The sequence below is a fragment of the Macrotis lagotis genome, chromosome X (assembly GCF_037893015.1).
Source record: "Macrotis lagotis isolate mMagLag1 chromosome X, bilby.v1.9.chrom.fasta, whole genome shotgun sequence".
In the NCBI taxonomy this organism is placed as follows: Eukaryota; Metazoa; Chordata; class Mammalia; order Peramelemorphia; family Peramelidae; genus Macrotis; species Macrotis lagotis.
The window spans coordinates 15384325-15407331 of NC_133666.1; the positions used below are offsets into that span (position 1 = coordinate 15384325).

The 23007-nt window shown below is 38.8% G+C and overlaps 1 protein-coding gene across 2 annotated transcripts in view; it reads right to left on the bottom strand.

Annotated features, from left to right (window-relative positions):
* Nucleotides 1-23007, bottom strand: part of IL1RAPL2 (interleukin 1 receptor accessory protein like 2) — a 1037032-nt gene that overhangs the window by 217957 nt on the left and 796068 nt on the right. The window lies entirely within an intron of this gene.

Consider the following 23007-nt stretch of genomic DNA (forward strand, 5'->3'; position numbering starts at 1 on the left):
TCACCCTATTTGCCTCAGTTTCCTTATCTGTGAAATGAACTGGAGAAGGAAATGGCAAACCACACTAGTATCTTTTGCCAAGAAAACCCCGAATGAGATCACAAAGACTTGGACATGGCTGAAGCGAATGAACAGCAACAACAATCTAACTGAGGTAAAGATAAGTCATGATAAGCTGGCTGAAACAATGGTACCCCTCAGCATCCCTAAGGAAATAACTATTAACACTGTTGTTGGTAAACTAGTTATTAAACCCTATACTGCTGGCTGGGAACTAATGAGAAAGCTGACAATCTTCCTGGTGAAGGAACCAACATGTACAATATGAAAGACTTGCTGGCAGAAGCAATGCCATCCTCAGCAATTCATGATTAGGAGAATTCTCACCTTGATCAAGCCTTGGGGCCACACTTTTTTCAAAAGTCAATGAGTCAGTCTCGTGTAGCAGTTCAACATTACAAGGTATTCAATATGGGAAGCTGCAGTCCTCATAGCCATGTTGACTCACAACTTAGGAAACATTTGTACCTGGCTGGAAAGTGCCACAGAAATAACACGGGGATATCAAAGATTCTTACAGGGGAGTAGCTGAGAACACTGGGAATCTATCTCTTGATATTGTAAACACATTAAAGCCAGGCTACTCTGAGTATTTTAAGTACGTGAGCTTCTGTAGATGCCTTGAAGTCATGCCTATTTGGTGATTCTAGAAGTGAAGGTCTCTGAATTTGTACTAGGCCTAGAACTTTGCTACAGACAGTCATTATTGGGTACAGTAGTGAAGAACACACTGACAATATTAAGTTGACCCAAATGCTCAAAGAGGCCATAGATAGATGGCAGTATACTATTAATGCATCAGTGGCTATGTGGGCAATGGGAATAGCCTCTAAATTAATCTGAATGGACATCGTCAATTCAGGAGGTAGAGTAAAAGTGTATGGATGGTATGAGTTTGCTTAAGCAACAAAAGTGGCTCCTTTGACCTACCCTTCTGGGTATTCCCCAGAAGCCCAAGGCTTGTGGAAAGTTTAAGACAAGTTTGTTGTTAATCTGACTACTGCTGTTCAGAGTAGTTTTCTTCAAGGGACAAAGAAGCTTAGATTCCTAAGGTGAGGCAATTCACCTTGGGAAGATCATGATCGAGGCATGTCATATTTTATATGGCTATGGGCAAGACAGGCACATGCATGCCATGTGGAAGCTCACTTACTCCAAATATCCAATAACTTGTTAAATCTCGCTCTTTTTACATACAAAAAATTTCTCACGTTTGACTTTTCCTCTTCATTAACACAGTGGAGGGTTGACTAGGTTCTCATCACCTTCATCCGGATGATTATAATAGCCTTCTAAGTGGTTTCTCCTGCCTCAAGTCTCCCTACTCCAATCTATCTCCACTCATCTCCAAAAATAATTTTCCTGAAGTCATGCCTATCTATGGTCCCCCAACTTAATTAACTACAAAATAATGGTTTCCCCCATTACTTCTAGGATAAAATCCTGTTCAGCGTTTGATTCTTTTTATAATCTGGCCACTTCCTATCTTGTCTCTTTAGCTTACTTTAGGTCCCGGATGCTGGCACCTTTCACTCCATAGAGTTCCCTTCCAGCTACTCAGTATGTAATCCTGTAGATTACAATTCAGCACTTAGTTTCTTCTTTATTAGAATGTAAGTTTCTTTTGACTAGCAATTGTTTTTGTTTTGTTTTTTCTTTAGATTCTAAGCCCTTAGCACATAGTTAAGTGTTTGATAATTGCTCGATGGAAGGAAGGCTACCAGAGGCCTTCGGAATCTGTCAGTAGATGAATCATAATCTTATACATAAACTGGATTTTTTGGCTTTGAAGTGGACTGTCATGGATACAGATGAAATTGCTAGAAAGCATTGTCAAGGATTAGCAAGGAAGGAAACAAAGACCATAGGGAATCAGGCTGTGTTTTTGTTCGCTGAAGACAAGGAATAGGAAAGGGAAAAACGTCTTTTGGAAATCATGAAATGTAAATAGGGTCTGAACATGGAATTTAGATTTCTGTAATTGTAAGATTTTATCTCACAATGTAAAAATGATAGGTTTCTGGCAATGGATGGAGTGCATCTAGCAAAAGCTGGTAAGAATACATTTGCTTGTTGTCCTGCAAATCTAATCAAAAGGACTTTAAAAATAAAAATTATAGAGAGGAAGAAAACTGCCAATGTACATTTATCCAACTAAATACCATAGAGAGTAATCTACATTAATGGAAACACTCAGAAGTTCACAGGAGACAAAATCCAAAAAAAGAATCTCACCTTAAATATAGGGACCAACACCATTTTTTCAATTCCTCAGTTTGAAACCTTAGTATTGTCCTTGACTTTTCACTGTATCTCATCTCCTATATCCAATCTATTCCCAAGGTTTGGCCATTTCACCTTTGCTACATCTCTCAAAAGCCCTCCCTAATCTTCCTCCCTACCTTCTTTTCCTTGATATTGCCACTACTCTGGTGGAGACTTCATCATCTCATGCCTGTTCTACTGTAATCATCTATCAGTATGTCTGTTTGCCTCCAGTCTCTCAAACTCCAATTCATCATTCACTCGACCACCAAAGTGATTTTCCTAAAGTTCAAAATTTCGACCATGTTACATGCATCCAACCACTTTGCCTTCCAACTCAATAAAACTCCATTGATTCCCTATGGTCTCCAGCATCAAACACAAATCCTTTGTTTGGCATTCAAAGTCCTTTGTGCTCTAGCCAACCTCTTATTATTTCTCCCTTGAAAAACACTCTTCCATCCACTGACACTAACCTCCTAGCTATTCCTTGGCTCTGGACATTCTCTCTAGCTGTCCCCCCTGCCTGAAATATTCTCACTCCACAGCTCCAGCTAATGATTTCCATGGATTTCTTTAAGTCCCAGATAAAATTCCATTTTTACATAAAACTTTTCCTCTTAGTTTGGTATCTTTCCTCTGTTTGTTATCTCCTATTGATTGTGCATATAGCTTGCTTCAAGTACATTTGTTTGCGTGATGTCCCCCCCCCCCCACATTAGACTGTAAGTTCTTTAAGGGCAAGGATTGTATGTTGCCTCTTTTTGTATCCTCAGAATTTAGCACAGATTCTGCCACACAGAAGATGATTAATAAATGTTTGTTGATTGGTTTTTTTGGTTGGCGTCTAAATACAAATGTTCAAATATCAGATAATACACAGAAGGAAATGCATGTCCATGCATTTAAACTCACAGGTATCATTGAGTTTGTGGGATGAAAATGATGACTGATATAAGCCTCTAGCTGTACAGATTTTCTCCAAAAGAAATAGGATAGGTAAAAGTAGGAATATGGTAGTGTTATATATTGACAAAGCATAGTATCCAAAAGCCAGACTGGAAAACATGGTTGAGAACATTGCGAAGATAAATGGAGAGAAATTTAAATGTGATTTTGTCATTGGAGAATGGGAAAGAAATGGGAAATATTTGAGGACACATTGCAATTCTGGCACAAAAGCATGATATAGTAATGATGGGAGGATGAAATTATTCAGACTTTGTCTTTTCAATAATACATTGCAACCAGCAGTTCTCCATAGAAGAGTCCGTGGGACTCTCTGGGGGACAGGAGCAATGTACTGAAGAGCTAGCCAAGCAGGCTCTAAGGCAAACTCCAAAGAAAGTTCATCTAGCAGATGTAGATGGATTAATGGAGGCAGATGAAAGCTCATATGAAGAGGATTTGGATCATGATTCAGATGAGGAAGATTTTATGGTGATATCTTCTTGGGAGTCCTGGAAGTTGGATATGGCTAATTTGGCCCAAGGAGAGACCTCTGTCCAGGTGAGGGTGAGGAGAATGAATTCAAAAGTCATTTCTTTTCCATTTGAAACTCTAATAATAGAGGACTTGAGGGAATAGAGGTCATTTTAAGAGCATAACTGACCCCAGTTTTGGCTTTTCAACAAATTTGCAATACGAACTGATGGTCAGTATGCCTGAAGCTATTGAGAATATGAAACTAACAGAAGGTCATTGCAAGAGGGAGGGGAATATCACTGTAGAGATATGGCTGAATAATGATGCTCCAGCAATAATCAGATTAAAGCCAGATGATGATCATTGATGGGATACATGTAGTATATCCTTTTTTATGTACACCTGTTCTGTTCCTGCATTTGACCTCCGGCCTGCTATGTACAACTCTGCAATGTATGGTATGCTATGTATGTCTGCAGATATGATATATATATATATATATATATATATATATACATATGCATATATGCTGTATTTACCTATGACTGTTCTGTAATACAACTGATGAATGCTTATAATATAAACTTATGGATCTATTTGGGTCTCTCTTGTGATTTATAGGGACTTCAAATTTTAACTAGGGGAGAAATTAAAGAGTTCATTCAGGAAGCACTATGATACTTGGGATATGCGTCTCAGTGATCAACTGGTTTTTTAACAGGGCATCTCCAGATTTGGAGTGAGTCTGCCTAATAAGCTTTTTATAAGGAATCTACAGATCTCCCTACCATTACGGCAAGGAGATAGAGCTGAAAGTCAAAACAAGTATTTAAGGGATGGATATATAACGCAATGGATAGAGCACTGGCCCTGGAGTCAGGAGGACCTGTGTTCAAATTTGGTCTCAAGATACTTGATACTTTAGTAGCTTGGGCAAGTCACTTAACCCCACTTTCTCACCAAAAAAGAAATAAAGAACAAGTATTGAAATCTGGAAGTGGCAGTGAAGGGAAAAGAATGCTTAACCTCTACTTGAATTTTTCTTCTTTACCTAGTTATTCTATTTCATTAAATGCGTTTACTGTGAATTTATGGTCATAGGGTTTTATCGAACAAAAGAAACATTGGTTGGGACTCTATCACTCTGCCACTTTTTCCTTTACCTCTCTCATGATAAAGTGGCCTTACTCCTTATCAAAGCAAACCCTTCAACTGGTTCATATGATCCCGTTTCATTCATTCGCCTTCATCAGATCGTCCCCTCGGTCATTCCCATCACTTATTTTCAATCTCTCCCTGTCTACTAGTTCATTTTCTACCACCTACAAATGTGCTCATGTCTTCCTCATCCTGGAAAAAAAAAGCCTCTCTTTAGCTCCATTACTGCTATTGTCCTATATTTCTTTTGCCCTCGTAGCGAAACTCCTCAAAAAAGTCATCTATAATAAGTGCCTCAGGCTTGAAAATTAGATGCTATTCTTAACTCATCGCTATCTCTCATGCCCCACATCCAAATTGTTGCCAAGGCCTATTGATTTCACCTTTGTAACATCTTGTGAATATGCCCCCTTCTCTCTTCTGACACTGCCACTGTCACTACCCTAGAGCAGACTTTCATCTATTCATGCCTAAACTATTGCAAAATTCAGTTGGTGGGTCTGACTGCCTCAAATTTCTTCCCATCTCAATTCTTCCTTTATTCAGACACTAAAGTGATTTTCCTATCCTAGATCTGATCGTCTTAGAGCTCTACTTGATAAATTTCAGTGGCTCCCTATTGCCTCCAGAAAAAAAAAATACAAAATTCTCTGTTTGGCATTCAAAGCCCTTCATAACAGAATCGCTCTCTGTCTTTCCAATCTTCTCATACTTTATTCCCCACCATGTACTCTTTGAGGCAGTGACACTGGCCTTTTGGCTCTTCCCCAGATAATCTATATATCAGCTTCCGGCATTTTCTTTGACTCTCTCCCATGCATGGAATGTTCTCCCACCTCCACTCCAACTGCTGACCTCTCTGACTTCCTTTAAGTCCCAACTAAAACCCCATGTTTTACTGGAAGCCCTTCCCAACTCTCTTAATTCTAGGGCCTTCCCTCTGTTAATTATTTTCTAGCTATTATACATATATATATAATATATATATATATATATATATATATATATATATAGCCTGTTTCATGTATATTTGTTTGTTTGTTTGTTGTCTTTTGCATTAGATTATAAACTCTTGAGGGCAAGGTCTGTCTTTTGTCTCTTTTTGCATTCTCAATATTAGACACTTCATAAATGTTTATTGATTAATTGATTAATGAACTATGGATATGAATAGAGTTTTATTCTATTAGTCCCATGAATCTGGAAAAATATGAGAATGGGGATTACACTGAGGGGTCCTGGTTATAACAGTGATTGCCCATCTAGACCCGGGAGTCTTCAAGAAACATAAAACATTGTTGAAAGATGAAAAGGTAAGTGAGGCAGTTTAGTTGGGCAGCAGCCCAACTCAGAGACAAATAGACTTTCCAGAACCTGGAAATTAGCTGGGACACAACCAGCAGGCAAACCAATTAATTTCCTTAGCGATCACATTTGAGGCCTCTATGTGCTATTAGTAGAAGCTAAGGGAAGATTGTCAATACCGACTCCACCGAACAACTAATTAGAGACTTATGGCTTCATTAGGCGACCTTTCCTGGAACTACTGAGTGACTAAAGCAGGTCTCACCTTGCCTTTGGAGTAATTCACATCTGATGGAAAGAATGGGAACAGAGAATGGGTGGCAGTGTAAGTTTCTTGATTCCTATTCCTCCCATCTTCTCCTATAGATGTGCTAATGTTTAATTATTCTCATAGATGGCGGATCCAGCAAGTGTATTATGATACCAGTCATTACTGTGCCACCAAGTTCATTATTACTGGTGCCTACAGGTGCTAATGCTGCATCCTCTATGTTGGGTGTTAACTCTCTCAAGAGTGAAATGTACAAATTATCTCTCTCTTAATACAGGCAAGACTTATGGCAGCAGGTACTACAGGTTCAGTTATTCTGATTGAAGTAGCAGGTTAGTTTGCTCACACAACTGGTCAGTGGAATAAGAAAAATTCAATGAAAATTGTTGATAATTGAAGAACAAACTGGATTAAATAGGTCAGTCATCTCATATTAGGGAGAGTGGTGTGAAATTTGTATTGGTCAGGACAATACCTCACCCCTAAGACCTGTAATTTATTATCTTTGTTTCAAACACTGTCACTCACTGTCCTTTTCCCTTCTTTCTTTGCACAATGTTCCTCCTTTACAAATTTCTTCTTCCTTCCACCATTGGCTTTTCTTTCTTCTCTTCCTCTTTTTTTCTTGCTTATCTGAAGGAATTTTTTCTTTCATATTTCTACATTTCAGTGCTACTTCACATCTAACCCCTCCCCAACACTTATTATTGCTTCTCTTCTCTCTGACCATCAACATTCTACTTATCTTTCCCAGACTGGAACCTTGATGGTGACTACACAGTGGAACATATGATTCCTTCACATAGAGAGAAATCTTTCGAAGATGCTAGATTTAGAGTTAACAGGTTAAAATACTAGTTCTCCCATCTGTGACCCTGGACTTCCTTTAATTTTTCATTTAATTTCTCGGGTCTCAGTTTCCTCTTCTGTAAAATGAGGGGGTTGGGCAAGATGGCCTCTGAGATCCCTTTCAGCTCTAGATCTAGGATCCTTCATGTGACCTGGGGAAAATGCCTTACTCTTCCTAGGCCTCAGTTTCCTCCTCTATAAAATGGGGGAGTTGGATTAGATGACTCCTGGAGACCCTTCCATGTCTTGGGCAAAGTCATACTGAAGACAGCTCCAATTGCCTGGCGAAAGCCAATTGTCAGTTTTCACTGTGACCACTTACACCACAGAAAGGGCCAAACATCTCAAATCATGGTTTAATTGTTTTCTTGGCTGTCCAGACTTAAGAAAGTGAGGCAAAAAATCAGAATAAGGAAGATTAAGTTGAAAAGTGTGTGATGCCTACATTCTGCCCTTGGGAACCAGTTGTTAAACATTTTCAAACATACTGCTGCTCCTGGGACAGCTGATTTAACCTTAGGACAACTCCAACTATTAAAAACTTTTTTGTGGGGGCAGCTAAGTGGTGCAGTGGATAGAACACCGGCCCTGGAGTCAGGAAGACCTGGGTTCAAATCTGGTCTCAGACACTTAATAATGACCTAGCTGTGTGGCCTTGGGCAAGCCACTTAACCCCATTGCCTTGCAAAAAAAAAAACCCAACAAAAACCCAAAAGACCTTTTTCTTGACATGAAGCAAAATTTTCTTAAAACCTTTTCTACTCATTTCTTTCATGAGATTCCTTTGAATATTTGAAGAAAGTTGTCTCCCTTATCTCCATATTCATTTTGTTAGACTCCAAATTAAGGTTAATTACATGTTTTTAATAAAGATTCATAGATGTAGGGACCTCAGAGATTATGTAGTTCAATATGCTTATTGTATAAATGAGGAAACTGAGGCTCAGGGAGAGGAAGTACAACTCAATGGATGCCAAATTAGGCTCCAAAAAAAGAGCTTAACAGGCTAGAACCTGGGATAGAAAGAGGGACTAGATCTGAGATTTCTTTGATAGAACTCCTAGGTAAAGAAACTCAGTCTACAAATGAAAGGTAACATTTTCTCTGCAACTTCTAGCTTCTGGTTGCCTAGAACACTGGGGAATTGAGGTCTAGGACTAGGGTTGAATGCAATAAATGACATTTAATAGGAATTAATGTGAAGTATTATGCCTTACTTCAAGAAATAAATTTCACAAGTGCAAGGTGAGAGAGACATGATTAGATAGTTCATATGCAAAAAGACAGAGGATCATTAGTAACTGCAATAGGCAACAACAGAGAATACGGCAGCTACAAAAGCTAATGCAGTTTTAGGCTACAGAAAAATAGGCGTAGTATCCAAAAATGGTGAGGGGATAGTCTCCCTGCACAATGCCCCGGTCATGCCACACTGGGAGTATTATTATGTGAAGTTGTGAGCGGCAGTACCAGAATGATATTGACAAGCTAGAAGATGACCAGGTTGGAGAAGGCCCTAAGGAGCATTCAATAGGAAGATTAGTTAAAAAAAACCTGGGGATGTTTTTCTGAGAGAAGGCTCACAAGGGATATGACAGAAGTCTTCAAGTATTCTATGTTTTGTTTGGAGAAAAGGTGCCTTTAGATAGGATGTGATTTCTGTCATGTAGGAGAAGGTTAGCTTGATTTTACTTGGCCCAAGATGAAAGTACTAGAAGCGGTGAGTGAGAAGAACTGAAGGAGGGTAGTATTCAGAGACCTACCTATAAGGTAGAATGGTTCAAAAGTGAAATAGACTGCCACAAGATAAGAATAGACTGCCACAAGACATTTCTCTCTACTAGATGAATTCAAACAAACTGGATATCAGCTCTGTAGTAAAGGGAGTTCTTGTCCAGAAAGTGTTTGAATTAGATTGTCCTTGAGGTTCCTTTCAATTCTGGGATTTTTGTAATTCTTTCTTTAGCACCTTCAGGCACTATCAGCATTCTCCTTCCTCCCCATCAAAATCTTGTGCCCAGGAAAGTCTCTGCTCTTATTCACCCACCCATCAGAGAATTAATGTGCCTCTGCTTTTTCTCCTCTTACTCTCTTCTTTTTTTTATTAAACATTTTATTTATTTTGAGTTTTACAATTTCCCCCCAAACTTACTTCCCCATCCCCCCACAGAAAGCAATTTGTCATTCTTTACTTTGTTTCCATGTTGTACATTGATCCAAGTTGAGTGATGAGAGAGAAATCATATCCTTAAGGAAGAAACAAAAAGTATAAGACATAACAAGATCAGACAAGAAGATATCTGCTTTTTTCTAAATTAAAGTGAATAGTCCTTGAACTTTGTTCAAGCTCCATGGATCTTTCTCTGGATACAGATGTTATTCTCCATTGCAGACAGCCCCAAATTGTCCCTGATCGTTACACTGATGGAATGAGCAAGTCCATCAAGGTTGATCATCATCCCCCATGTTGCTGTTAGGGTGTACAATGTTTTTCTGGTTCTGCTCATCTCACTCAGCATCAGTTCGTGCAAATCCCTCCAGGCTTCCCTGAAATCCCATCCCTCCTGGTTTCTAATAGAACAATAGTATTCCATGACATACATATACCACAGTTTGCTAAGCCATTTCCCAATGGAAGAACATTTACTTGATTTTCAGTTCTTTTTCACCACAATATTTTTGTACATCTCTTCAGGGTACACACCCAGTAGTGGTGTTGCTGGATCAAAGGGTATGCTCATTTTTGTTGCCCTTTGGGCGTAGTTCCAAATTTCTCTCCAGAAAGGTTGGATGAGTTCACAGCTCTACCAACAGTGTAATAGTGCCCCAGATTTCCCACAACACTTCCAACAATGATCATTATCCTTTCTGGTCATATTGGCCAGTCTGAGAGGTTTCACTCTCTTCTTAATGCTTCATAATCCAGTTCCAACTTTTCACTCCAATGAAATTCTTTCTTCAATATTACTAATGATCTCTTAAGTGGCAAATCCAATGGCCTTCTCTCTATCCTTCTCTTCCACCTCTCTGCAGCCTTTGACAGTGCTGATCAACCTTCTCTTCCTTGATACTCTCTTTTCTCTAGGTTTTAGAGATGCCCCCTCATGGTTCTCCTCCTACCTCACTGACCATTCTTTGTCTTCTTTGCTGGATTCTCTTCCAGGTCAGGCCTTGTCACTATAGGTGGCCCTCAAGGTTCTATTCTGGGCTCTCATCTCTTTTCCCTCTGTATTATTTCACTTAGGGGTCTTATCACCTTCCATGGATTTAATTATTATCTCTATGATGGTGATTCTTAAATCTATTTATCCTACCTCAAACTCTCAGCTGACCTCCAATCTTGCATCTCCAACTGCCTTTTATATATCTGTAGCTGGATGTCCAGTAGACCTCTCAAACTCATTATTTCCAAGACAGAATTTGTTATCTTTCTCAACTCTCCTCCTTTCCTCCTACCTTTACTTTGATGGCAAGGAAAAAACCATTCTCCCAGTCCTTCAGACTCTCAAACTAGGAGTCATCCTGGATTCCTCATTATCTCTCATTGCCCTATATCCAATTTATTGTCAAGGTCTATTGATTTCACCTTTGTAACATCTCTCATATATGTTCCCTTGTCTCCTCTGACACTTCCACAACTGGTACAGGCTCTCTTAACCTCAATCCTAGATTACTGCAATAGCCTGCTGGTGTATCTCGTTGCCTCCAGTCTCTCCCCACTCCAAGCCACTCTCCATTCAGCTACTAAAATGATCTTTCTAAAGAACAAGTGCAATTATGTCAGCATCCAACTCAATAAGCCCCAATAACTCAAGCATCAAATACAAAATCCTCTGTTTGGCATTCAAAGAACTTTATAACCTTGACCCCTCCCACCTTTCTGCTTTTCTTATATCTTATTCTCTGACACATACTATCATCAATCTAGTGACACTGGAGGCTGTCCCATAAACATGACACTCCATCTCCAAACTCTGGTCACTTTCTAGGACTGTTCCTCACATTTAGATCACTCTCCCTCCTCAAATCTACCTTAAAACTTTTCTGTATTCCTTTAAGGTCCAAATAAAATTTCATATTTTTCAGGAAGGCTTTCTCAACTCCTCTTAATTCTAGTGCCTTTCCTCTGCTAATTATTTCTCATTTATTCTCTCTCTCTCTCTCTCTCTCTCTCTATATATATATATATATATATATATATGTATATATGTCTTGCTTTCTTTATATGATTTTGTATATCATCTCTCACAATTAGAATATAAGACTATTTTGTGGATACATCCCCAGCACTTAGCACAGTACTTGGAACATATTAGGTGTTTAATAAATGTTGATCTATTACATCTTAGTTATTATTAGCAAACCTACTAGCAAAATGGGCATTCTTAGGTTTTTCTTTAATCCCTGTGGAAAAGCTTTGTTTCCTGGTATAAGATCCAGGGATCAAGAAAAGGATGGAGTTTTAGTTCGATTCATTCTTTCTTCTTGGTCTAACCTTTGCTCATCCTTCGGCCAAATGACTCTAGAGCACTTAGTAAACTAAAGTACTCCATATTTGCCAATTGCTATTATTATGCCCAAAGATGGCTTTGCTGATCTCTGTCTTTAAAGGTCATCCTCATCCATTTGCAAACAGCACTTTCCAAAGGGCTTTTCGCATTCCAGAACAGTGGTTCTGAGTAAAGAGATCAGTATATTAATATTAATGATGATAATGAAGATATCAATATATGATAATTTACACCCTGTTTTCACCTATATTTTAAAAAATATATATATCTTACTCCTGTTTTACTCATTTCACCAGTTATCTCTCTCCTTCACCCCAGGCTATGTCCTGGAGGATTTAACCCTTTCAGTTCTGAAAATCTTTTGCTTTCCTCTCCCTCATCAATTCCCCCCCCCCCACATGATATGACCCACTGTAATCTAGGCTGGTGTCAGTTATGCTTCCCTTTATACTATGGTCATCTTCTCACAGCCACCTTGCCATTGTTCGTGTAATTTCTCCCCCCCGCCCCGATCGTCATAATCAAGTGAATACTGTCATTGCTACTGCAAAGAGTGTGTCAGTCTATTCATCTATGGTTCCATTCATTCTCCTGGTAACTCACCATGCCAACATATTCCTCATTGGTCATCATTAGATGTATTGTCTTCCCTTATTAGAATATAAGCTCATTGAAAGCAAGGAGTGCCTTCACTTTGGTACTTCTATCCTCAGAGCTTGGCACAGAATAAGCATTGAATAAATCCATCCATGCATCTATCCATCCAAAAGACTCTGTTGCCATTTAAAATAACTAGTTACCTTTATGTAATGTTTTACTACATCCAGACATTGAAAGATTTGTAGTAATAGACCAATGAAACTCCTAATGAGCTAGGGTCCAAACACGCCAGGAAAAGCAATCCTAGTACCTGGCAGACTTGATGGATAAGTCAACTTCTTGGGTACTGGCCACGGCCAATTCACATGCCAAGCTCCGGCATGTCTTCCTCCCCAAGGGCACAAGGTTCTGGGTCTGTTTTCTCCCTTTTTAATGCTCTGAGTAGTGAGTGGCCAGGGTTTAACTGAAGTTGTTTTTGAGGGGTTCCCCACCCCCATTTTTTCCACTAGCATTTGAGTTTTGAGTAACCACAGGAACTTTTGGAAGGCAAGGATGATTTCCCCTCGATTCTGTTTGACACAGGGCCCTGTTCCAGAGACAAAAATGTTTATTCAGCACAAATATGCCCAGACATAAAGTGACTTCTTTAGACGTGGAAAGAAAATAAATTTGGGAAAAGAGAAACCTTAAATACAAGACTGTTTTTCCTTTTATTCATGATATTTTTTTATCTTCTGGTCTTTTCCTCTCCAACAGGGAAGCTGAGCTGTCTTTGGTACACTAACACTGGAGTTAGTATATTGCTGATACTTAAAAAAATACTAAGTACTTTTTTGTTTAACTGTATCTGTGGTTTCATCAGTGCAGGGAACTTCTGATATAGATCAGTGGCTCCTCTGTAGCTTCCAGTTGAAGAGAGCTATTGAGGGCATTAAAAGTTAAGTGACCTGTTCAAAATCACACAGCAAGGATGTAAACAGAAACAGGACTTGAATCCAGATCTTCCTAGGTCCATGGCTGGCTCTTTATCTACTCTGTCATGCTGCCTCTCTCTACATGACTAGGAGCAAAGCAAACCTTCATTTGGTGATCATATCTTCTTTAGGGTTTCATGTGGAAATGAAAACAGGATTTATTACTGAGAAACTGTATTTGTATTTAATTATTCCTCATTTACGGTGAATTTGGAAAACTAAAATGATGACTGTATATTTCTATATAGCACCTACTAAATGTCTACCACCATGTTAAGCACTTGACAAATATCTCACTTTGGTCTTACAACAATCCTGTAAGGTAGGTGCTATTATTATACCAATTTTATGGTTAAGAAAATTGAGACAAACAGAGGTTGTGAGACGACCAGAGTGAATTTGAAATCAAGTCCACCTAACTCCAGACCTGGAACTCTTATCTTTTGTATCAGCTAGCTGCTTTTAAAAACCATCTTTTACTGAAGATTCATGGAAGCTCATGAATGACAAGAGTCTCAGAGATTGGGGAATATCAAAGGTTTGCTTCTGGTATATTCAATTAGAAATTGAAAGAAATGGAAGTGATGTGTTGTGTTTATTAGATATAAAACTGGGTGTCCTATAAGCATCAACATGCTTCAAATGGAGCCCACTCTCATCAAACCTGTCTCACTTCTGAACTTCTCTATTAATGTCTTTGATATTGCTCTCCTGCTTGTCACTTAGATGTACAACTTTATGGTCATCCTTGATTTCTCTTTCATTCTGATTTTCATACATACATATATATAATATATATACATATATATACACACAAATATGTATGGTATGTATAGTATATATAGATATGTATACATATATATGTATGCATGTCTGAATGTGTGTATATATGTGTATACACATATGGAGAGGGGAACACAGAGAGAGAGAGAGAGAGAGAGAGAGAGAGAGAGAGAGCACAAACACCCACTGAGTCAGTATCATTTCCATCCCCAACAATATTCCTTTTCTTATGGCTCCCTGTATCCCCTTACAAGCTCACGTTCTCATAGCCTCTCATTTGGACTTCTAACTGCCTCCAGATTGGTCTTCTTGCCTCAAATTTCCCTCCTTTCCAGTCTACCCTCCACACTGTTATCAAAATGATATTGCTGAAGCAGCAAGCTGGTCATGTCATTTTTTGCTCTACAAACTGGAATGAGAGAGTCAGAATTCAAATGGATCTTCAGGGTCTATAGCACCAGACTGTCTCTAACAAAATGAAGTACAATAGAGAATAAAGTTTACACTTGAGTATAAAAATCAACTCCATACATCCAAGATGGGGGGGTACGCTTAGGGAGTTCTGAAAGAGATCTGGGAGTTTTAGAAGATCACAAGCTTAATATAAGACAGCAGTTGATTTAGCAGCCAACAAAGATAATACAATTTTGGGCTGCAGAGAGGGATGAAGACAAAGTACAATAAGACTGACATGTCCTTATGTTTTGGAAATCCTCAAGCAGAGATTGGATAGACATGTTCCAGAGGAGATTCTTTTTGTGTTGGGGATGAACTAGATCAGAGACGTCAAATTTATGGCCAACAAGACTCCTGAGTATAGCCCTAAGAAGATACAAATGTAAATGGGAAATATTTAGGAAAATAAATAAAAATATAATAAGACATAGATAATGTTAATACATGGTTTTCTAAGTCAATATGCAGATTCCTCTGTATACTTTAGGGGTCCTTGTTTTGATTTGAGTCTTACACCATAGTATTAGACAATTACTGAAGTCTCTTTTCAACTCTCAAAATGTATGATTCAGTAAGTTGCTCTTCCCCATACAAAATATTCCATCTCTTCATTATGGAATACACTCCTTCCTCAATTCTGCTTCTTAGAATCCTTAATTTACTCTTTTTTTATGGTTTTTTTTTGCAAGGCAAACAGGGTTAAGTGGCTTGCCCAAGGCCACACAACTAGGTAATTATTAAGTGTCTGAGACCGGATTTGAACCCAGGTACTCCTGACTCCAGGGCCGGTGCTTTATCCACTACACTACCTAGCCACCCTTTTAATTTACTTTTTAATGCTCAACTCATACCCCATCTTCTTCAGGATAGGTTTCTTGATTCTCTAGATGCTCACTTCCCTCTGCAAATTACCTTGTATTTATTTTATTGTATATATGTATGTATGTAAGTATATGTGTGTATGTACATCATCTATAGTAGGATGTGGAGCAGCTAGGTGACACAGTGGATGGAATCCCAACCTGGAGTCAGGAAGGTCAGGAAGACCTTAGTTCAAATCTGACCTGAGATACTATGAACTATGTGACCCTGGGGCAAGTCACTTAACCCTGTTTACTTTAGTTTCCTTATTTGTAAAATGAGCTGGAGAAGAAAATGGTAAAATCACACCATTATCTTTGCCAAGAAAACTCTAAATCAGGTCAAAAAGGGTTGGACATGACTGAAATGAATGAACAATAGAGCAACTTGGGCAAGTCATTTCTCTATGGGATTTCATTTCTGTCTTCTTATCCTCATCACCTGACACAGTGCTGGCACATATAGGAGATGCTTAATAAATGGTTAATGATCCATTACTGACATTTGAAATGCCAGTTCTATGAATTCACTGAAGACTTGCTTTCATTTCATGATTATACTTATACAGTAGAAAAAGTTTTGCAGTTTTTGTTGGCACTGATGAAACTTGGAGCAGAAAGGCACAGATATCTTTGGTTGGCGCTACCCCATGCCAAGATGAATAAATCAAATTTGGGTGTCATATGGAATAACAACAGAAACCCACTTGTGTTAAGAAGTTAAATTTTAACAAATGAATCTGGTCAAACCAATGTTTACAGGTTTATGCAATATTAATATCCATCTTTTGCCTGTTTTGGCAAAAGTCTATCAACTGATCATTATTAATGGTCAGAAATATGTAAATTGTATGCATGGAAACCTTCTGTTCTCAGCCTAATAGTTTGTTTACTTATGATTAGCATCATGCTCGGGTTTCTTAGTTTGTGAAAAACCAAAGAATAGACTGAAGCACAGTATTACATTTCCGGGCTTAGCCAGTATAGCTTTGATGTGCTAATAGCCCTGAATGAAGCCATGTGTTAAATAAATAAGCAAACCATCAGGTTAAGATCACAAATGTCAAAACAGTTACACTTGACTAATTCAGTGAACTGCTGATGGACATTAGCCAGTTGGTGGGCATTAACCACAGCACATGCAGAGCTTTTGACTTTGTCAGGAAATTGGAACCCTGTGAAATATGGGGACTGGAAGGAGAAAGACTAGCCTCAGTGTTGGAAAGTCCCCTCTATATCTCTCACTGCTGTGGAAGCAGCTGGGAAAGGGTGTGACTGATTACAATTCCACAAGGATATTTAGAGATGTTGGGAAGTAGATGATTGTGATGAACCTTAGTATAAAGGGTATTAGAGCATGGGAGGAGAATTAGAGGTGGTGGTAAGCTACATGCTACTTAGCGTGAGAAAATCTAGTAAATTCTGGAAGGATGGAGAAGGTTGGGGAGGCATGGTATGTATATGTTGGGGCAAGCTAGGGGAGCAGTGGAATTATTACACACTTGGCTTGATTAGGGCTATTATGGCTTGGTTGCTCTAGCGTCCTTAGATTGCTGTAGGAACAAGCGATAATGCCCCAGGAGGTCAGATGTGATTTAGTTACCATTTATTTGTGCTTCCAATTCTCCTCCAGAAAGAGAATTCCTGGTGAAGATATCCTTTTCTCCCTTGTAACACTTGGAATGTTTATCAAGAAAATCCAGACACGAGTCTCAGAGTTTTAGAGGCAGGAGTTCTCTTCTATTCAGACTTTGGCCATAAATTGTATCCAAAGCAAATGGCTAATGTGCCCTGTCTTCTAAGACAAATGGTTTTGTCAAAAAGAAATTTCCCTGGGTTTTGTTGTTGTTGTTATCTGTTGGAGGAAATGCTAAATTTCAGTCATAGGTAAGTGAAAATAAAGACACGGTATTTTCCCCATACACGTTCACATATACCCTGAAATGTGTCCCTGGTCTTTGGATTTCAGGGGAAGACTAAGGAGACTAAGTGTTTTCTCCAAGGTGTTTTATCCAATCATTGTCGGTGGTGTGGTTTGAACCTGGGTCTTCCTGCCTTCCAGGTCAATTCTCTAATCCACTAAGCCAAGTCACCTCTAATAATTATAAATAGTTAACATTAACACAGGATGGGAAGAAAGCAAAGATAGGTTAAATGATATGGCTAGTGTCATTCAGCTAGGGCAATATTTGAATTTGTTTCTTCCTAAAACCCATGATTGGGTAGTAAAACCCAGTCTTCCTGACTCAAAGTAGAGTGCCCTACCCAATATTCCATGGTGCTTCTCTTTCCAAGATGCTCATGATAACTACCAAACCTTAGAAATTCATGAAAATTCTCAGGGCTAGGAGAGGAGAACATTTCTATTTTGCTAGCAACGTTGATCACTGATATATTCTGTGATCCACATACTTGACAGATGTACCTATCTGTGAATTGATAGCTTTTAACCAGTGTCTTCTAGATGGCTTAACAATTTCATTAACCTCTTCCCAGGTTCTTCTTTTCTGTCTTTCTAAATAAAGACCATGTGGTTCAGGGGAAAGGTCATTTGCTCTGGAATCAGATGCCACTTATTACCTACATGTAGGTGACTAATCTCCCAAGGCTCCATTTTCTATTCTGTAAAATGAGAGGGTGGCTTTTTTTCTAGTGACAATGGCAATATTGATCTGATTTTGTTTTTCTGAACTAGATAGACGAGGAGGAGGGTCCATATGCCTGGGGGAGAGATAATCAGAAATAAAGTCTAATACAGTCAGAGGAAGTGCTTTGACTTTTAACTAGCACTCAGCTAGGTAGCTGACATATAGTAACTGGATAATAAATGCTTTTTCATTCATTCGAATATGAAATAAAATGAAAGGTTGTGATTAGATAGCCTCTGAGGTCCCTTTCAGCTCTTGATGTAGAATACAGTAATCTTATGTTTGACCAAAAGGAAGTCACTGAACCTCCCTAAGTGTCAGTTCTCTCACCTGTAAGAGGAGGATGTTACATCCAATGGCCCATGAGATTCTTTTCAATTCTAAAGCTAGGATTCTGTTCTTATGGATTCATAGCTTAACATACTAATCTAATATGACCACCACCATCATCATACTAATATACTTCAGTTCTTTTGGTCAAAGTCTGATAATACACAGAATTCAAACCTTCCCTGGCTGCTTCTTTTGTAACTTCCATGTTTGAGGTGACTCTGGAACAAGGTCACTGACTAATCATTCCTTTTGGTGAGTCTTGGACCTTAGCATCAGACTGAACAGTTTTCCTAGAAGATTCTTAGGAAGTGGGCACTGAGAAACATTTTGTACATTGGTACTTGGTTCTGTTCTTCCTCCTGCTCATTCAGGGAAACCAAAACCATCTCCCTTACTGTGTTTCTTCCTAGGATGATTCTACTATTCCATGGTTTGTAGAGAGAGGCATCAAAGTCCACATTCTCTGAGTCTATGCTTGAAGTAAAACATTCAGGGCTTCTTTGACGATTTCTTCCAGCACTGGCCTCTATCATCTCATAAGCCTCTAAAAAGGACTCATAGATCATGAGGTATCCAGGTGCTGGGTACTAATTGCTACATGGATTTGGTTGGTGTCTTGAATAGTCTGGAGTTCGTCCCAATCACCCTAGATGCTCCAGAAATGTATGCCGGACATACCAGGGCCAAAATGACCATTTTTGGAGGGCATGCGCAACTTTTCTAGGGAATTCCAAGCTTACACTGATATAGTCACTTTTTTTTAAGAAAAAGATTTTATTTTGAATTTTACAATTTTTCCTCTAATCTTCCTTCCTTCCCTCCACCCCACACAGAAGGCAATTTGCCAGTCTTTACATTGGTTCCATGGTATATATTGATCCAAATTGAGTGTGATGAGAGAGAAATTATATCCTTATGGAAGAAACAAAGTATAAGAGATAGCAAGATTAGACAATAAGATTTCAGATTTTTTCCTAAATTAAAGGTAATAGTCCTTGGTCTTTGTTCAAACTCCACAATTCTTTCTCTGGATACAGATGGCACTCTCCAGTGCAGACAGCCCCAAATTGTCCCTGATTGTTGCACTGATGGAATGAGCAAGTCCATCAAGGTGGATCATCACCCCCATGTTGCTGTTAGGGTGTATAATGGTTTTCTGGTTCTGCTCATCTTGCCCAGCATCAGTTCATGCAAATCCCTCCAGCTACACTGATATAATCTCAATAAGCATATTCCTTCTTGAGTCCACATATCCCGATTCCTCACATCTACCTATATGTTGCACGAATTAGAACTGGTTCCTGGGATCCATTGTTTGATGTCTTCAATCTGATTCTCATATGGTGCTCTCCCTGTATCTAGAGTGGATGCCAAAAGATTTTCTCCCTAAAGTTATCCTTTACAGTTCAGCCTCCATCATTCTATCACTTGGGAAGTCCAAAACCATTCTGATTTATTCTCTGGCTGGCAGGAGGGGTTTACAAAATGATTCTCAAACAATCCTATTCACAATAGTTTTTGGGGGAAATGCTCTAATTTAACAAGGCTTCGTGCAGTTTATGTAACATAGAAATAGTTTTCCCTTAATTTCTGTTTTCTGTTGCCTGTACTTTACATCCCCTCCCAGAAAGTTTTCTTAGAGTTACACAAAGCCCTTATGATGCCATTATCATAGTTATTATATAACATTAACCCACCCCCTTCCTAACCAAAAGCCCTATTTTGTTACTTCCCCATGAAGGAGAGAAAGGAGTCAATCTTTCAATAGCTCATAGTTGGAATGACTCCCAAAATATGTAATGTACAATGACAGGTCAACAATGTCGCTTCAACAGTAACACCAGAAAAAAAAAATCAATACCACTTTGACAAACAACGGTAACAATAGAACAAAACAAACAATCTTGATGGAAAGATTTTCAGTGGAAAACTTTGCTTTTAAATCACAGCCTAGTAACTGACATAGGGATAAAAAAACTCCACAACTTTAAGAAAGCCTTGTATGAAATGATATTCAAATAAATATCTTTATGTGTGTCTAAAGCTATACATGTACACATGTTACATTGTACATGTTCAGTCATTTCAGTTGTGTCCGAATCTTCATGACTTCATTTGAAGTTTGCTTGGCAAAGATACTGGAGCAGTTTGCCATCTACTTTTCCAGACCATTTTATAGATAACTGAAGCAAACAGGGTGAAGTGACTTGCCCAGGGTCATATAGCTAGGAAATATCTGAGGACAGATTTGAGATCAGGAAGATGAGTCTTTCTGACTCCAGGTTCAGTCCTTTTTTATCCACTGCAGTAACACCTAGTTAGCCCTATATGAGTAATATATATGAATGTATATTCATGTGTGTGTATGTGTGTGTTTGTATGTGCAAAGCCATTTTCCAGGATGAGCCTACACAAAGGATTGCCTCACTGATACCTCCCAATTCCTGGAACCTGTTTGATTTATGACATCTATTAAAAACCATTATTTACCCACATGTTCCAAAATATTCATAGCAGCTGTTTTTTATAGTGGCAAAGGATTGGAAATTGAGGGCATGCCCATCAATTGGGAAATGGCTAAACAAGTTATAGTACATGAATACTATAGAATATTATTGTTCTATAAGAAACCATGAATGGTTGGACTCTAGAGAAGCATGGAATGAATTACAGGAACTGATGCTGAGTGAAGGTAGCAGAACCAAGAGAACAATATACACATTAACAACAACATTGTGAAGTGATCAATCTTGATGAATGCAGCTCCTCTCAGCAGTTCAGAGAGCTAGAACAATCTTATTAGACTGGCTATGGACAATGCTATCCCCAAGCAGAGGAAGAAAAACAAAATAAAACAAAACCAGTACAGGATCGGAATGAACAACACATTCACTTTTAAAATTTTCTCTTATTTTGTTCCTATTTCATAGTTTTCTTTCTTTTACCTTAATCCTAATTCTTTTTTTTTTTTTTTAGTATTTTCAAGGAAATGAGGTTAAGTGGCTTGGCCAAGGCCACACAGCTAGGTAATTATTAAGTGTCTGAGGCTGGATTTGAACCCAGGTACTCCTGACTCCAGGGCCGGTGCTCTATCCACTGCACAACCTAGCCGCCCCTATCCTAATTCTTCATATCAAAAATAACTAATATGTAAACATGTTAAGCCCAAATGTGTACATATAATATTCACTTGACTGTTTGCCACTGAAAGGAAATTATAACTTAAAAATATGCATATGTATGTGGATCAATGTTGAAAACCTTTTAATAACATGTAATTGAAAAAATAAAATATCAATTTAAAAAAACCCTTACTACTTATAAGCCCCCCATTGGTCTAATTAATCTCTTTAATTTCCACCCAGAATTAAGCACATAGAATGAAAAGGTATTTACTTAATATTCTGTTATGATAAAATAGGAATCTTCTATGACTAGAGGCTGTGAGTCCACACCTGAAATCTGCAGCCTTACCATTTCATATAATTAGTGCAACAAAACTTAGACCTAGACTTTGGTTTCCATACCTCCCACATAAATCATGTCTCCTCAGTGCAGCAGGAAGTGGGACAGGGGTGATGGTGTCACTAAGTCACTCAAAGGAGGTGACAGGGAGCCTTGTGGGAGCTCAGGGAAGTGTTGGGTCTTTCTGCACACTCTGTAGATGACCAAGGATTCCCCAGCTCCTCCTCACAGAAGTTCCTTTGCATTGTTCCACATGGCTGGCTCTCAGAAGTGACTCTCATCCATAGCCTGCTCCTAAATGCCCTCTGTCATCACAGTTCTGGAGTCAGCCTGCCTTGCCTTTCCACCACTGCCACTGTTGTCCCCACCTCTTAGCTGAATACCTTGCTATGGTTTAAGAACACATTTTTCACTCAGTTCTATTTATGTGACCACTGAAGATGGGTGGGCATGCCTAATCCTCAGGACTGCTGAAGAGACTTATAAGGAAGACAGCTTCCAGGGCAAACAGCTAACTTCCTTTCCAAACTTTCATCCTAGAGTCTGGCCCTAATCAACTGTGGGTAATTTAAAGAGGCCCCTTATACCAGTGTAAAGCATTCTTATTCTAACATTATTAAGCTGAGGCAGACCAAAAAGCATCCTAATATGCTCCCTACCTCACAAGAACATGCCAAATAGATCTTACTGTGAGGGAAGGAAGAATGACTCTGGTAATTACCTGGTCAATGTTTTTGAAAGCTGCACTGCCTGGAAATTCCACCATTAGAGTGTCGCTAGAGCAATGCAAGAACAACAGGAGAAGCAAATAAGATTTGCCAAAAGCAGGGTTCTTTACCTGGAAAGATTCCAGGGGATTTGTAAACTTGAATGGGAAAAAATTACAGCTTTATTTTCACTAAAGCTTGAGCTGAAATTTAGCATTTTTCAATTATTTAAAAATACTAATCTAAGAAGGGGTCCATCGGTTTTTTCAGGTAGACCACCAGAGGGGCTCATGCCATCAGAAATGTTAGGAGCCCCTGAGGATAAAAACCAGTTAGG